Source organism: Hypanus sabinus, chromosome 6 (assembly GCF_030144855.1).
Source record: "Hypanus sabinus isolate sHypSab1 chromosome 6, sHypSab1.hap1, whole genome shotgun sequence".
NCBI lineage: Eukaryota > Metazoa > Chordata > Chondrichthyes > Myliobatiformes > Dasyatidae > Hypanus > Hypanus sabinus.
In genome coordinates, this window is record NC_082711.1 from 117,260,716 (window position 1) to 117,265,711 (window position 4,996).

General features: G+C 44.6%; 1 non-coding gene across 1 annotated transcript; it reads left to right on the forward strand.

Annotated features, from left to right (window-relative positions):
- The first annotated feature begins 2,263 nt into the window (after window positions 1-2,263).
- trnah-gug (transfer RNA histidin (anticodon GUG)) lies at window positions 2,264-2,335 on the forward strand. The gene has a single exon. It is a non-coding gene; the product is annotated as a tRNA-His (tRNA).
- Window positions 2,336-4,996: the final 2,661 nt, after the last annotated feature.

A 4,996-nucleotide genomic window follows, 5' to 3' on the forward strand; every position in this document is an offset into this window, starting at 1 on the left:
AAACTCAGCAAAAAGAAGAGCGCTTCTAATTTGCATGAACTGCTGAATCCTAAATGTATAAACATCCTCCTGCCGTAACTCGGATTCGAATCGTGGTTGCTGCGACCACAACGCAGAGTACTAACCACTATACGATCACGGCCACGCATATCAGCGGTGCGGAATCTGCTGTCTACATCTCTGATACCGGTGCGACTCGGTCAATGGCTGTTACTGCCTTTGCGGCGTTTCCGCAAAGACACAAGCACCATGTACTGGAAATACTCAGCAGGTGCAACAGGAGAAACAGAGTCAACGCCTCGGGCCGACACCCTTCATCAGGCCAGAAACGTCCAGTGTCTACTCATTTCCATAGATGCTGCCTGGAATGCTGTTTTTTTCAGCATTTCATGTGTGTTCCTGGTCATCTTGATTTAGAGGATAAGAGTTATGTCGTAATACCTTGTGCTCGGTACACAACTCAATTGCTAAGAGATAACTTTCAGATAATAAAAGGAGAGCTGTTGCCTGGTGGACGGGTGAATGTAAAAGAGCTGTGAAGGGGAGGGACGTTCGGCAGTTTTACTCCTGTTCATCTTTCATACAATAAAAAAACAGTTCAAACTATAGTTAGAAAAGTGGTGTCCGGGTCAAGAAAAATGCGCCACGGAACATACCGTGAATGCACTGGGAAAGAGAGTCAGCTATGGAAAGTTTGGGGTGATACAGAAATTAGGGAGCGTTAGAAACTTGATACATAATCGGTTTTGTATGGTGGAGACAGGTTTGCAATTACTGATTTGGAAAAGCTGAACCATTAGCAAAATCATATGTCGGTGTACTTCCTAAGTTTCTTAAAATCTCCATACCACTCATTCACAACTCTTACATTCTAAGTTATTTACATTCAGCAAGATTTTATATTATTATGCACGTCACAGTTATTCACATTTCCTAACTACTCAAATAACAGCCAAAGCTGTACTTCAACCATTATTCATGCGCACCAATCACATTTCTTCCAAGTGGATTTCACCACCGTTCCATTCGTAGAGATAGAGGAGCCGAGGCAGGACATGAAAATCGGAATGCGATATACTCTACCGCGTTCAGTGTACAGCAGTTCTTGTAATGGGGGTCGTTATGCCCGGAACTGTACAGCAAACAGTTCATTTAATCTGAATCCTAACATAGATCAAAGGTTAGAGTTACAAAAAGGACACAATATGTTGGAATATTTGTTAATATGATAGTTAAATATTATAGCGTCAAAGTTCCCTCAAACCTCCAGCTCCCCTCTCTCCCGCGCGTAAGCGGCAGCAAGCACCAATCTCCCTCCCCCCACTGGCAAAAAAAAGCATCTGCACCCGCCACTTAGAACTGCACCGTGAGCACAGCAATAGCAAAGACACAGACTTGCAGTACTCCAAATGACTACTTCGTTCACCTGGAATTGAACATAACGGGGGAAGATGTCTGCGCTTTACCCCGAAAGGGGAGGCATAACAAGCAACTCGGTGGTTTACTATTTTAAAAATGCATTGCGTCGCATCCCCGATAAGTGTTTGATTTGCAGAGGCAGGGCGTCTGGTTTTGATTTTTTTTTAATTCCTGGGCGGTAAATAGAGACGGAGGTAAACACTAGGGGGCAGTTGGTGGGTATCTAGAGAGATGCTTAGTTTCCACTTGGGGGAATTTCTTTTTGCATTTGTTAGTCCAGCCCAAAACGACTCCAGCAGAATTTACTTGTTTCAGCCGCATCCTCTCGAAACTGTTCCAAAGTTTTAACATTTGGTCTGCAAAATGCCCCACAGGTTCTATCGTTAACACGGAGTCCTCACTCTCTGTGCTATTTATAATTTAATTTATCCTTTGTCCTTCCCCAGTAACAGCTCCCATTCACTCAATAAGCATTGAACATTTGTTTACGGATAGTTTCAATGGCCACAGACCTGATACAGGAAATGTCCTTTCCATTGTCTGTACAAGCCCGCTGAGTTCGTCCAGCTGCTTGTTATTTTTCCGCAATGGTCAACCAGATTCTTCCCTGCCAGAGGTATCTCATAAATTCATAAATTTCTTTTGTCACCTTGTCAGTTCTGCGGACGTGTTTTGTAAGTGAAACGTAAACTCTGTTTCTCCAGCCATAGCTACTGGTGATCTGTTGATAATTTCCAGTACTTTACACTTGTGACTCCGCGGAAACGCCGCAAAGGTAGTTGCAGTCATTGAGTCGCACCGGTATCAGAGGATTTGGCAGCATAAACCGCATAGCCGGTGTTTGGCCGTGATCGTATAGTGGTTAGTACTCTGCGTTGTGGCCGCAGCAACCTCGGTTCGAATCCGAGTCACGGCAGGTGAGTGCTTACACATTTAGGACACATTTCCTCATTGCATCATATGTTTCGATGTCGCACCGTGTATGTGGAAAACAATATGTGGAAAAGCTAATCTGGAAAACAAAGTTAACTCTAATATTTAAGGTGAGGTGAGACAAATGTTAAAGAGGAAGCGAAGGGCAAATGTCCTTCACACAGAGAGTAACAGATGTCTGGCGCACACTGACAGGAGAGATGCTGGTTAGCACCCGAGGATCCTTTAACCAGGCGCATGAATATACAGGGAATGGAAGAACGTGCATCTCTGAGAAGCAGGGGTGATCAGATTCGTTTCGAATTATATTCGGCAGAAACGAGTGCTGGAAAGCCTGTTACTGTGTTGCCTGCAGTGCTCATTGTTCTTTTTCACATCTCAGGGAAAACATTCCCAAACTATGCAGTCTCTCTTGTTCCGCCACGCTGCTAAGAATATTTCCATAAGCCTGAATGAAATCCTGAAGTAAGTAGGCTGGTAAAGAAGGGAGACAGAATACCTGTCTTCAACAGTCTGGACTATGTGATGAAGTTAACAAGTCATGTTGCACATGCACAATGTGTTGGTTAGGCCACAAATGGAGCGTTGTACGCAGTTCTGGTCACCATTAAGGAACGCAGAGGAGCGTCACTTGGATTTTGCATCGATCTGCTATAACCAACAGTTGGATCAAACGTGCGTTATGTGCTCTACAACGTCGAAGGCTGAGGGGTGACCTGATAAAATACGTTAAATTATGATCGGATTAGACCGATTCTGTTAAATTCGGTCAGACTATGCTTGGAGAATTATGTTTAGGTCTATTTGCGAAGGATGCTGAAATTTTTGTGAAAGTGAAGAGCAGATTTGCAGGATGCTGCTCAGATGTCAGATCACATCTTATGAAGAAAGAGTGAGTGGTCTATGGTTCTCTATTTTGTTATGGTTGCCGGACTGTGTTTGAGCCAGGGAAGTTTCCGTGAAGTACGTATCTTTGGCCAGTAGATTGCCTGAAGAGACGTTGACTGGGTGGACCCAAGTGTAGAGAAGACCAGAGACGAGAATAGAAGTGAACTAGACCCTGGTGACACGTGCTCAAGACTGAGCAAATTCGAACGGAACAAAGCCTATTTTAATAGAGAAAGAAGATACAGGTGCACTGATAACTAAAACTAGACACATGTCAAAATAATCACACACTAATTGCAGGGCAGCGGATTCTGGCGCTCCAGGTGGCCAAACTGAGGCATGACATGACCACCAGTTTCTACCGCCGGCAGCAGGGGCCCAGGTCAATCCGGGTAGTGATGGGGACAGACTCTGATCATGTCCATATCTAGGATGTCACGGAATGAACCCACGACCACTCCTCTGAGACTGCTGGCTGAGGAGTAATAACGGTTCTTGGAAGTGGTGATGAGGGTTCTATGGTCCAGGACTTTCTCCCTGTTCTCAGCAGCGACAAGAAACGTGGTCTGGGTGGTGAGTCCTTTGATAATGGATGCTGCTTTCCTAGAACAGCGCCCGTGTAGATATGCTCAACGGTGGGGAGTCCATAACCATGATGTACTAGGCTGCATCCACAAGCTTCGGTAGGATTTTCCGTTCAAGTGTACCAGTGTTTCTATATCAAGCAGAGCTGCAACTACACATCTATAGATGTTTCTGGCAGTTTTAGATGGCATGACGACTCTTCGGAAACTTCTAGGGAAGTAGAGGCGCTGCGCTGCTTTCAGTGTTATGTTGTTCACACGTCTGGACCATGGTCAGACCCTGTCAAATGGTAATACCGAGGAATTTAAAGATAGTGACCTTTTCCACCTTTGATACTCGGATGAAGGCAGGTTCTTAGACCTCCTTAGTTTCTCCTGGCTGAAGTAAATAATCATCTCCTCGTTCCTGCCGACATTGAGTAAGGTTTAGCACCACTCAGCCATATTTTGAATCTCCCTCCAATCTGCTGATTCATCGCCATTTTTGATCCAGATAATGATAGTGTGTCCTCAGCAATCTTAAATATGACGGGCTATGGTCAACTTCGCTTAGAAAGGACGACACATGTAGATAACTAAATATTATTTCATTTCCTTTCTTCCGAAGTACAAATATAAATCTAATAACTTCAGTGGGTCGGCCCCGTACTTTGATTATGACACCACTTTGACCTGTACTTTGAGACTATTTGGGACCAGCCCAAACTAAGTTTGTTTTCAGTCTCAAGTCTGAACATTTTATATCAGTGACTGTGAGAAACGAAATGAGTTACAATTTCGAAGAGAATCAAAAAATGTTTATAAGTCGGTGTTAACTCTTTGCACCCCCGCCCTAATAAAACATTAACCAAGTTGGGGAAGAAGGATGTCCTGGATCAGTGCCGCATCAGCACGGTGTCGTTTAATAAAAGGAGTCAGCGGCAGGCGACTCACAGATACAGCAGCTGGGTGAACGGCACCTCTCCTCTGCCAGTGCCTGGATCAGAGAGCGGAGATCCTCTGCTCTTTCTGAGGAAATGCGGCTCTTTCTGCCCCTTGCATTCCGCAGTCCCAGTGGTCGATCATAGCCCGTTTATACTCTGTTTGCTGATCTATCGAGAAGCTTCAGCTCTACATTCACCAAATAGTGTCAGATGAAGTCGTGCGAGCAGCAATATGTCCAGGGTAAAACT